Genomic DNA, 12,839 nt, shown 5'->3' with positions numbered 1-12,839 from the left:
TTTTAAGCACGGAAATGTGAACTGATTTTTGAAGCCTATCATAGGCTGTCATTAATTTCCATCCCATTCCCTATCCATGCCTTTATAACGTGCACAAATCGATTTGAGGACACACTCGCGCGGAAGCTGGGGCAAGCTGTAAGCTTCGAGAACAAAAGTCACACTTCGCGTAGTCGTCGAAATGCTGGACAATAAAGCAGCTTAGTACCACAAAGCCCAACGCATCATTTTTTATACACTGAATTGATGCCTAACGCTCCCATTGAAGTGCTGGAAACCTAATGTAGAACCCATACTAGTGTTTTTATTATGCTGGAAGGGGCTTTCAGCAGTGAATAGATCAATTAATAAATAATTACCATGCTAATCAACTTTATTTAATTACATTTTCACTGTTTTCTTCATACCAATATACTCTCCATGACTGGAGATAAATGTGAACAAGTGATTGTAATTTTCTTTGATCCGAAATCGTCTTCAGGCTTCGCGGAGTTAAGCATGCACGCCAAAAAGCATAAGATCTCGACGTAACTTTCCCTTTCAGGCGTCACGTCATATTGCATCTACTGCTTCACAAAGTTGTCCCTCGGACACACAGATGGCGACGGTTGCAACACCAAGCCGTTTTCTAGACATATGGGCTGCTATGGAAGCTTCGCTGCAAGTTTAGACTTACCTTGCAATATGTAGATGTTTCAGTGGATATCGCTAATCCCGGTGCCTACGACACGTGTTGAGTACAATTTGATAGGGAAAGCAGGTCTTGCCAGAAGTGACAAAATTGTGGTGCAAAAATTGGTTCCGTGAGATCATTCTGATGCTTGTAGTGGTGTTGCAGCAGGTGGGGTTAGCCTTGCATGCTTAGCCGGCAAATGTACAGCCCGAGTTGCAGGATTTAGGTGGAAATCGACGTGCTTGACACTGCACATTAGTGGCCAACCGATTCACCTCACAGCTAAGGTTCGTTTCCTGGGCGCCACTATTGACAACAAGCTATTTTAGCGACGTGTGGTTGAAGGGGTCGTGGTTTCATGAGTTCTAAAGCTTAACGCACTTCGTAGCATGGCAGGTATACGTTAAGGCAACTATTTCATGTCAGCGCTGAAACTCAGTGTTGCACTGATAACAAGTGCCATTCTCTATATAAACATCTCATGCATCATTACAGAGCCAATGGTGCGGTGGCATGATCAACACTGATAAGGGGGTGAAAACGAAGCATCACGGAGAAATGCCCACACAAACGTAATGCAAACGGCGAAAAACCACATGGATCATAATAAACAGAGTGCTTTGTATAATTGTCTCTTCTAGAATGAGTCGCTCTTTCACAAATATTGGAAGATACCAGAAACATGGTCAACTTGGTGTCGTTTGAAAAATTAGCCTCTACGATATATGAAAATATAGGTGACAATAGAGGCAAATAAAATTTGATATATGGTGAACCGAACACGAAAATGCGTTTTGATGCAACCGATAACATTGTAGGAGGGGTTTTCCTGTGGAAACGGTGACCGTAAGAAGGTAAACAATGCAGCCCTCTTACGGAGCATCGTCCCGATTTTGCAAAAAGTACATGAAAGCGCAAAAGTACAGGTAAAAAGATTACGGCTGAAACCATCCTTGATAATTATCTATATCAATACGAAGCACTCCTCCCTTGCACCTGGCGTGAAGCTCGAAAGAAGTCAAGTCATCCCGGGACACGCTCACTCGAGCATCGCCACATGCGCGGACGCCCACACGCTAGGGCCGGAGCCAGAGGTTGTCGCACATGCTACACGCCGCACCCGATATGTTTTCAACAAGATGCTTCTGGAAATACGCCTTTGCGTTGAGCGAGTGCTTGTCCTCCAATCAGCGCTGCTTGATCTCGGCGGCCTCTTCAGCGGCTGTTCGCTTGGCGTTCCGCTGTCCATGGGCCACGCGTCGCTTCCTGCTTGCTCGTTCTCCACGGCAGGGCGTAACTCGTCTTCCTGTTGGTCCGCCTCCTGCCTCGCCACTTCGGTACGCATCGCATAACTTTGTAGTGTCTGCAGAGCCCTTGCACTCTTCCGCTCCTTTTCCGCTTGATACTTTCGATGGTCCATTGTAGTGTCTGGAAGTAGAGGCCTATGCGCAACAGAACAAATCTAGCCCAACCGACACATGTCTATTTGTGGTGCGCACCCGTAATGGCGTATTTTTTGGCCCCTCGTAAAGCAAAAATAATCTAAATAAAAATGATGGAAAGCCGCACCACCAAGGTATAGCAGCTTTAAGCCAATCAAAATTAAATGAAGAGGGGTAAAAACCCAAAATGTAATTTGAAGTAAAGCCAATTATTAAGAAAAAAAACCGAGGTATACCAACAGAGAATGTGTATGCATACCAGGAGGGGATAGGACAGCGGAGGACTTGTCTGCATCGGCGTGGGACGGGTGAGGCCTCGTTGCGTCCAATTTTTATTGAGTAGGAGGAAAAGGGGGAAAAGGAAGTAGGATGTCTTAAGAGCATGGTCCAAGGAGGCCAGCAGGTCCATCAGGATTCCGAAAAGCAGGGCAGAGTTTCCGGTAGACCAGACTGCACCGGCCTGGAGGAGTATTGGCATACCCGAATGGTTCCGGTGGGTGACTTGACATCAGGCAGCAGTGGGGTTGCAGAATCCACTGGACTGCAGGTCAACAGAAAATCTGCAAGAAAGCTGAAAATGATGTCAGGCATGTTGAGTAGGTGTATCTAGGGCACAGAGAAGGATGGGAAGAGAAGCTAAACTGCCAAAAGAAGAGAGCAGCCATTCCGTCCATAGTGTCCCCGGAGACAAGCTCCACCTTGGTTGGCATAACCAAGGACACTATAAGACGAAAGGCGAAGGGCAAGGTGGAAGGGATATAAAGTGGAGAGAGGGAAAAAGGAGAGGGAAAGGAAACCGATTAAGGAAAAGGCATGATTGTAGAAAGAATTAGGAGGAGTCCGGGAGAGTGAACGATGAAATGATTCGATATAGACGAATAAGAAGTGCACGCTTTCTTTGATCTGTAAGAAAGGAGAGGTAATGATCAGGTGTAGTGGTAGAGGGGAGATTCTCTTTAAGGGGATTAGCAATGTGAGATGTAAGGGGACAGTCATTGATGTAGTGAAGCAAGTCTGTGCAAGGATTGCCACAGGCACAGTTACTGTGGGATAAAAGGTGAAAGCGGAAATAATAGAAAGGGAAGCGGCCATGAGCGGAGGTGAGGTGGACAATGGGTCGTTTCGGTGGAAAGAAAGAGGGAATGCGATTGACGTTTTTTATCCATTGAAAGAGTGCAGTGTCGCTATTCTCTCGCGTCCAGTGAGCATTCCACTGGGCGAAGGAATAGGTACACATCCTTGATTTGATAGAGGAGGGAGCGACAAGGAGGGTTCGAGAAACACCATGGGAAGCGGCGGAGTTGGCGAGGAAGTCCGCCATCTCGTTTCCCTCGATGCCCTGGTGTGCTGGTACATGGAAAAGTGATACCCGTCGCCGGTTAGGCGACGGGTATCACCCGTAATGGTATCACCCGTAATGGCGACGGGTATCACCCGTATTACGGGTTCCACCCGTAATGGCGAGTGGAACAAAAAGGTACGAACCCGTAGCAGCATGAAAAACGGGCGCATTGGGGTGCGTGCATATGCGCGTGAAGCAAGGACGCGCCAACCCAATAGCGAGCGGCTGCATCTTGGTGGGTGCGCATCGGCTACAAACTCTGTCACCTTGGGCGGCCTCGCGTTTGACCTTGGTAGGCTAATAAATGCTTTGGATTTCAGATGTAACAGTTTCGCCTGAATGGTGCCGCATCCGTGGCGTTAGGAATGTATTACACAACTACACGAAGTAGGGACCGTGCAAATTGCAGTAAACGCTCGTTTACTAACTAAACTAACAAGCGTGATATTACGCGCGCCTGAGCACATCAATCAAGCATGAACACATCTGACGCGATGACCACGTACACTCGCTGTCACAATACTGGTGGGATAAAGAGCATCTGCAGGGAGGAGAGCACGCTTCGTGCTGCCTTTCGCTTGAACGCGTCTCCGAAACTTTCGATCATGTAAACTCCAATGGTAGTCGTGCAGAAAGACAGTGCACAAAGCTGGGCGCTACCATCGCAGCCTTTGCACCTGCCACAGATTACTTCCAGGATAGGGGCGCTGACCGTGTATGCGCTCAGGCGTGCCGTGCGCAGCTGTGGCTCGGCTATTAAAGTAGACTGCGCGCTTAATCACGTTACCAAGCGCCCACTTTTTCCTTCCTGGCGCCATATTACATGAACTACAACGTTAAATCATTTTATAGATAACACTGAAAAACTGTGGCAGTAGTTGTAACGTTTATTTTCTGTCTAGTCTGCGTTCTGGTAGATTGTTTTTCTTTTATTTCACCAAACTTACCTGTTTATGGTTCTTTTTCTCTAATTTTGCTGAAAAATATTGTTATATATTCTATTTTATTAGGGAATAACTTTTACTCCCCTCGTGACTTTTTTCTACGTAGTAAGAAAGAGTGAAAGGTTGGAATGCGGCTATAGTAGATTATAAACACGTTATATGGAACATATGTGTCATCACTCTTCGGACAGGACATCTGGCGCCAAAACATCCGGCACTACACAAATGGCAAGCATTCACTCTACAGGTTTATATAACCATGTTCTGGGTGGCGTCACTTGACCTGATGGCAGCTGTGTCGTATTCGAAAAGTAGGACAAATTGACTCGTGCATGTGAAATCATCTGCTTATACTTGCGGGGAACGTAAGTTGTACACAAATGTTCATTGAAGATAGTAAAAAGACAACCAAATTTTATGTCACTTACAGTGTTGATGACAAATTCATGGCTAACTTCAGGTGTTTTAAGCCTGTCCATCCATCCACCCAGCCGTCCTATCGTTTTAGTAGGATCATACTTTCGGAAACTTCCATTGTCATCATGCGACTTTCGTTTCATTGACGTCATTCCTTCTTGGTCATTCTAATGGAATCATGCTGTCATCATACAACCGTGATTACGGCGCCACTGGCATACAATCGTCATCATTCCTTCGTCGTCAAACCATCGCTGTCATGTATCTATTGTCGTACCGTCATCGACATGTCATCGTGTTCGGCTTCGTCATCCCGTTATCATTATACCAAGTCGTCAAGCCATCGCCGTCATACACTAGCCGTCATGCCATTGTCCTCATGCCGTCATTGTCACATCCCCGTCGTTATACCATGCACCCTTATCATTTTAGAATCGTCGTCTCATCGTCGTCATGCCGTTGTAGTCATACCGCCTTTGTCATTCCATCAATGCCATTCCTTCTTCATCATTCCATTACCATCACAGCGGGGTGGTCATGACGTAATGCTGTTGCGGCTAGGGTGGCATTTACGGCATTCAATCCGCCAAACCTATTTACTACGACGTCAACGTCAAGTTGCATAAAATGAAGGAAAAAAGGTTTATTGGCTTAGTTGCACGGCTCCATTACGGAAGCCCACTCCCTGCAGGAGCAAGTTAAACGTGTCAGTTCACATAAGGACCCTCTGTCCTCACTCTTGAAAAGTATCTGCATTTAATCCCGTCATCTTGACTAGGCGAGTCGGCTAGGGAATTTGAAGACTGTCCAGCAGCAAATCACTATAGTCAACTTCGTTGCGATACCACGCCCATGCAGTAACTCCGCCTCGAAGAAACTGGTTTGGAAACTGTGGTAAAAAATCATCCGGCAACACCCTGTTCGTTCGTCATTGCGCACCCTGTTCCTCGCTCAGTCTTCCAGGTGAAGCGTGGGCGGAGGGCCTTTTGTGTAACCCTGCAACAACCGGTTTACACGCTGTCTTCCTTCTTTGCTCAGTCTGCCAGGTGAAGCGCGGCTGAGGTCCTTTCGTGGAACCCTGTAACCGCGGTTGACACTCTGTCTTGATGGCTGGCTAAGTGCCACGGGACGGCTGGTGATTTGACTCCTTTAATTAATTGCGCCTATCTATTCGCTATCGCGAATCCCTCCCGTTCATTTTTTTCTCCAGTTTCCAAGTAATGGTGGGTTGAGCGCTTTCAGTCGCTGTCGACATCGCGCTGACGTCTCGTTAGGAGGTGTGGTGGTTTGACACGTGGAAAACGTTAAATTAACACCCTTGGTGGTGCTGAGACGTAAGAATGCTTATGGGTGAGGTTGGCAAGTGAGAGCCACAGCAGAGTGGGCCGATACCTGTAACAGTGTTGTCGCATGTATCCGAAGCAACGGGGATGCCCAAATGTCCACTACAAATGTTAAATTAAAGTGAGATCACCATTGTAGTGCCTCTTTATATTGACACGTATACTTCTATGTCTTTTTCGGGTGAGCGCTTTTTCACCATCAAAAAGTGGTATCGCTCTGCGCGGGACGCGCCCGCACTTATCGGAAGTTTCTCGAAAGTTAGCGACGGTTCTTGCTGCTATCTATTGTCACCGAAGCTTGTGTAATCGTATTGCATGTGCGACACCAATTGTCTAGAACTTTCTGGAAGACACGCGGGCACCAGCGATTACTCTGGAACCTTCGATGGCTCATGTATAAAAGTTAACGCGCTTGACCCGCTGATAAAAATTTCGACGATCGCGGACTGTGTTCGCCGCTATCGCTGTGCTTTAAGTGTAGCCTGTTTTTGTAGGCAAAGGTTTGCCCAATAGAAGTTAGTTTCGTCTTTCACAGTATTGCTACGGTGTTCTTTACCATCACTATCACGTGACAATATTGATTAAATGCTAATGGCATTACAGCCTACATTCGCCGTGAGACGGGTTCTCCCATAATTTCTTTTTCACTTTACCGTATGGGAACCGACTCTGATAAAACCAAAAAGAAATACTGTCTTCGACCATAAGCAGAAAACCTCATTTTTAGAGCGAAATAATTTGTTTCTTCCGCTGAAGAATATGTTGCAGTAAAATTATAAATTTTATGTTGGTTCCCTGTTTTTTTTTCTACATCTATATTTTACAGCGTACAACACTGGGCGTGAAGGAAGACGGCATGCATCAAGCCACCCCTCTTCTTGGCTCACCCCCACACGTATTCCCGCACCCACAACATACGGCACACGGGTTGCGATCTTATCACAATTCTGCTTTATAGGGAACATCAAGGAAGTGACGACTGTAATGATAAAAGTGTGCCTGGTGTGTTCATATAGAACTGGTCAGGACGTACTGCATGGAAGACTTCAGGTCGCGAAGATCGTGCACGATCTTACAGTCTAGCGAACCAAGACGTTGGAGTAACTTGCACGGCTCGAAATAGTGTCGCTGAAGTTATTCACTCAATCCGCGTCGGTGTGCTGGCGTCCAAACGCGAACAAGGTCGCATACCTTCTATTTCACGTAGCCACCCGTGGAATATTGCAGTGTCTGCTGTCAATTTCTTTTTTCTGTTCTTTGATCTCAGGCGGGTAAGCTATCAAGTAAAAAACGGCGTAGCAGAATACGAGGGGACGGGGATGATTTCTTTCTTGTCCCCAGTGTTCTTGCGCCGTTTGCCACTATAACTAACCAACGTTTTGATCTGTCAATCTTCTTTGCGTGCTTTAAGCCCAGAGCACACGTACGCTCTCGGACGCGCGCAAGCTGCGTCCGCGCGCCCACGCCTGCGCAGATGGTACGACACGGACCCTACGCGTCGAAACGCGGCGCGATCTCGGTTAACAGTTCCTCTCTGTTTCCACGCGCTTGGGCTGCTCCGCGTCGACGCGCCTGGCTACGCAGCTACGGTGCGCTACATTCAGCTTTCAGTGAAACACATTTATATCATGCAAGAAAGTGATTTTTTCATTTTGTACTAATTTAACAGCTATAAAAATATTACAATTGCGTTTATAGATATCGAAGCATTTTGAAACACTGTCGATAACAAACGAGAAGAAAGGGGGTTAACCAAGGGACCCGATTTTTATTAGTCATATCATCAGAAGCCAACAAATACTGACACCTAGGACAACATAGGGGAAATTATTTGAGCTTAATAAAAGATATAAAGAAACGATAAATTAATGGAAATTAAAGTGGATGAAGAAGCAGCTTGCCGCAGGTGGGGAACGATTCCACAACCTTGGATGCGAAGGTTGCTTGTGATCACCTGTAATACACCTGCGCACTAATGTGAATAAGAATCAGAAATGTTTTGTTATAGCCTGCACAAGGTGCTTGCACTAGCTGTATCCAATTGGGAGCTCACTGAACCCCCTTTCTTTCGAAGTATCTGATTCTTTCAGCATCAAGCAACAAGTAAAACACTGAGTGGGAGTAATCCGCTTAGAGTGTGTTCACACCTTGTCGGCTGAAAACGTTGCTTCTGTGTGGAGTCCGAAAATAGCGCCAGCGTGTTGTGTGTACTTCTTCTGACTATTCAGAAACACTATGTGCTCAAGAAGTGCTATACCGACTTCGCAACTCGGAGCAAAGTGACTTGGCATGGTTTGTCACAGAGCTTATGGCGACTCTCTCTCAGCCGTTCGACCTAACACACTCTAGAAATAACGAGACACAAAGCGATCGGGCATAACAAAAATTAGCCAAGAAGTCAAATGCCCCTTGCTACATCGAACGACCAATTTTATTCGAGGTATTAATTCTATTTTGATCGTACCGTACACGCGGGGCTTTGCAATTAAATTTTAACTATGACGTACAGTTAGCCATCTTATGTAACTGCTAATACAACTTCTACGTAAGATCTCCTTTAAAATTGAAGAGTCCGAAATTGCACACACAAAAGGATTTTAACGCAGCAACAGTAACAGGTCATTAGCGCAGCCGGCAATTCCAAACGCTAGGCACGAAAATTCGTCTTTGTGGTGCTTTCTTCAGCGAAAATTCAATCAGATTTCGAAGCACAGATACTGGAGTTGTCGATAAAAAAAATTTAAGGTGCCATAATGTACCTAATTAAGGCAACCGAAATTCCTTGTTCCACATGACTGTATGGCAGTACACGAGGTTTAAATATTATGGAGTTTGACGTGCCAGAACAACGATCTGATTATGAGGCACGCCGTAGGGGGAGACTCCGGAAATTTGTACCACCTGGATTACTTTAACGCGCACCTAAATCTAAGCACATGGCCCTTTTCGCATTTCACCACCACCGAAATGAGGCTGCCGTGGCCGGAATTCTGTCCCGTGACCTCGTTCTGTTATGATCGATCAGTCAGGTGTGAGAAGCATTCAAACGGGCTTCCCCATGTCAACATAATTACCATGTTATCCGAATCGACGCCACCTCGTTCTCCACGGGCTGACACAAAAGGATAGAAGCAGAAACCAAACGTTAGGACGACGTGCCGCTTTTACCCGAGCTGGTACAGAAGGATATAAGCAGGAACCAAACATCAAGACGACATCACACTTTTACCAGAGCTGACACAAACAAATAGAAGCAGAAACCAAAGGTCAAGAGACGTCACCCCTTTTCCCCGAACTGACACCAAGGATGGGCAAAGAGAAAGACAGGCTCCGGAAGACGACGGTGACGACGACAGGACCACCAGTGACTATTTAAGGCCGTGCTGGCCCACGTGGTAATAGAACCGCTCGAGACTGAGATGAGGGTCACATCTATGTACCATTGAAGTGAATACAATCTTTTGTACTTTTTTTCATCCTCACTATACCCGCCTTCGTCGTTGTTTCCTGATTCCTGTGGTGAGGACCCACCTCCCGCGGTCGCGTTTATATCAGTACTTAGCCGCCCAATGGCATAGCCACTAAGCAACCATGGTGGGTCACACGAGCCTCACCTCTGCGTGTCCACTGTTTACGGGTGTTTTTTGTTCGTTTGTGTGCTTTTTAGATCATACAAACATTTTTGAAGATCGCCTGTTGCAGAATGCGTAACTATAGTCCTTGAACTTGAATTATCGAAGCGATGGATATAAATCGCACAAAAAATCGAAATGTATAATCGATGAATTATAGAAAGTCAACTAATTAGTAATTTAATTAATTATTTTACAGCTTATACTGCAATTGACAAGTCATAGCCGGTGAGCTCCCAAGGCATGGAGCGAAGTGTAAGGATCACCCAGGTTTCGAGGTATACGCCGTGAAATGTGCGGTAAAAATGTACTTTTGTTCCACTCACCTCTTTAAAATACCGCCGCTTTATGCATTGAAGCAAGAAAGCCATCAGAACGCCCATCTGTTTCTTCGTACGCTTTGCGAATTAATCTCTTGAAACTGATGTCATCCTGAAGAATTGACTCGCCATCCCGGCCCTGCGAAAGTGGATGTCCAGCGAAGCTGTTGTAAAACCACCACTACAACTGTTAAGTGGCGTATGCAATGCTTTATTGATGGTTGGCGGTCTTGTCTTGAGCTTGTTCTTTATTGAAACGTGTGCTTTTCTATGTGTTATATAGGTAATTTCAATAAATGTATACAGTCTTCGCTTCACTTTGCTGAGCGCTTGTAGCCTCTGCCTTAGCAGGATATGAGCCCTTGCATTTTTTTTTTGCTTGCTTAAGGGGGTATGTGCCATTGCTTATGGGGGTATGGAGCCATTTCTGACGGTGATAGATGCTTATTTCGAGCTTGCTCTTTATTGAAACGTGCGCTGTTCTGTACAGTGTGTGCGTGATTACAATGAATGTACGCACTATTCGCTTAACTTTGCTTAGCGCTTGTAGCTTCTGCATTATCAGGGGGAGGAGCCATTGCATTTTTGCTTGCTTAGGGTGGCATGAGTCATTGCTGATGATGATACTTTTTGTTCGCGGACAGACACGAAAAATGCCGATCACCGGGTGGCTAACAGCTTCACGTTAAAGGTGCTCCAAGTGAATACGACTTACGAACTCACCCACGGCAAATCGTAGATTACAATATGTCCTATAAGGTAATTACTTAAAAGTTAGTTTTTGTTGATGAGTGGAATATACATCTGAATTTCTCTTGAGAGTAATGTGCGCCTCCTTGAGTATTCCAGCTCAATGGCTAAAGTTAGAATATCTGCCAAAGGCCATTTTTAGAAATTCTGAATGACCTAACAAGAAAAAAGAAAAGCACCCGTCCTAACGGAGCTACAGAAGCGTCTAGTGGCAGTGTATTACGGCATTCTGGGAGTCCATAGAACAGCATATTTATATTTACATTTCAACCAGTTTTGATTCGCTGGAATGCCTGCATTGTACGCTGAAATTATTCTTCTAGATTTGAGAGTGAGATAAGGTGAAATGTCGGGTGATGCATGTGTACAAGAGTATTCCCCTATATGCCTTCGCCATGTGCCATACTTCCGACGAACTCATTGCCAAATGCAATAATGCCAAAGGGAAGAAGATGTCCTCGAATTCAGCGTGTAAAAATTAGTGCGCCTGTTTCGCGCAAAACAAAACGTTTCCTTATTACTTAGTTATGTCAGACATTGCAGTTTACGCAGAACAGCAATCTTCGTTTCTGCTATCAATACTATTAATTCGCATGCAATATGCATGGTACCTGCGAAGCTTTCATCAAGCATCTTATTGCTCTGGTGAGTTGTATTAAGGAAATGCAGGCACTGTAATATTATGTAAAAGGAAGAGTTAGGCGCACATTCGGTATGATTGAATTTGCTGCAGCTTTCATCATTCTCCGGTACAGGTACCCAGTAAAAGCGCTCTGCATTGTTGTAAACACGGTTGCGTGTCATGTACAGTATATACGTCAAAAATACCTGAAAGGCAACCACTTGAAAGAAAAAACTTCAAGAACCGAGGGCCGAGGCATCAAAAGGGATGAAATGTATCACAGTATCCTGCAGCAGCCTTCATTTAACGATGATGGCGCACCCCTCCCACCATAAAACCAACCGACTGTCGGAATGGCAAGGCACAGGCTGTTCGCAGAACCAATCCATGCACCAGAAGTTCGAATTGAAACCATGAAACAGTCCGTTACAGCACCAGTTGGAGTGGTGAAGATGAGTGCTGAAATATCTCACGCAGCACGACGTCTCAAACCTCCATGTCGTCAGAATAAACTCGGAACTATTCACTTCGCCAGTCCATAAGGTGCCTGGTACACTTACCCGCTGCATAAAGAGACACCACAAGCCGCCCATAAATTCGGCTAATTTTAACCTCTTCAGTAAACGGTATACTCAATGTATCCAAGACGACAAGTAACTCAGTCGTTAACTCCCTCCTGGTTGGAATTGTACGGTCTGAAAGGCGCATCTCGCCTAAACAATTCGGCCGAGCAGCTGTGTCACAACTGCTCCTCAAGCAGTAAACCTGTTAATTGCTTAACCGAGTTTACCGCGCGTCACTGAAAGAGAAATAAATAATGGTCCATGTCTTTCCGTCTGATGCAAACAGCTGAAAGCCTCAGTTATCTTCACTTCAATTTAGCACCACTTAAAACCAGTGAAGAAAGGCCTGATTTTGAGAAGCCATTCAAAGTGGAAACGGCGCCCGCAACATCTCGACTTCAGTTTTTGTTCAGTCCTCGTGCTACAGTCGAATATTTCCATGAACAAATAGGCAATTTCTATACTATACTAGAGAATTGTAGTCGTTAGAACGAAGTTTTAGCGGTTCACAATCAATAGAGACGTTTTAGAAGTTATACATGTGGAGCCAGCATTTTTTACATGCTCGTTGCACCCCTGTAGGAATTACTCAGGTCTCTTAGGGGGAATGTTCTATACTATTCCTTTGCATTTATCTTATTGTTGTGCCCTTGGCGGTGCCACCGGAGAATGCAGAACGGCGCATCAAAATACCCCACCCCGCTGGACTGAGCTCCATGAGCTGGCACCGTAGCACTGCAGTTGAAAAATGTATTTTTGTACGTCTGAGAAACAGTGCTTTATCCATAAAT

At 45.5% G+C, this 12,839-nt stretch overlaps 1 long non-coding RNA gene across 3 annotated transcripts in view; it reads right to left on the bottom strand.

Moving 5' to 3' along the window:
- LOC129382456 (uncharacterized) overlaps nt 1-12,155 on the bottom strand; it is a 168,699-nt gene extending 156,544 nt beyond the window's left edge. For 2 of the 3 annotated variants that reach the window (XR_008610526.2, XR_008610524.2), the window contains exons 1-2: nt 12,046-12,155; nt 10,120-10,252 (exon numbers count right to left, since the gene is read on the bottom strand). This is a non-coding gene — a long non-coding RNA (uncharacterized lncRNA). Of the gene's footprint in view, nt 1-2,447; nt 2,687-10,119; nt 10,253-12,045 lie in introns of those variants that run through there. The other variant, XR_011894939.1, reaches the window with a different exon arrangement.
- Nucleotides 12,156-12,839: the final 684 nt, after the last annotated feature.

This window comes from Dermacentor andersoni, chromosome 6 (assembly GCF_023375885.2).
Source record: "Dermacentor andersoni chromosome 6, qqDerAnde1_hic_scaffold, whole genome shotgun sequence".
In the NCBI taxonomy this organism is placed as follows: Eukaryota; Metazoa; Arthropoda; class Arachnida; order Ixodida; family Ixodidae; genus Dermacentor; species Dermacentor andersoni.
Note: the sequence above shows the minus strand (reverse complement) of the source record. Positions and strands in the feature narration are given on the sequence as shown.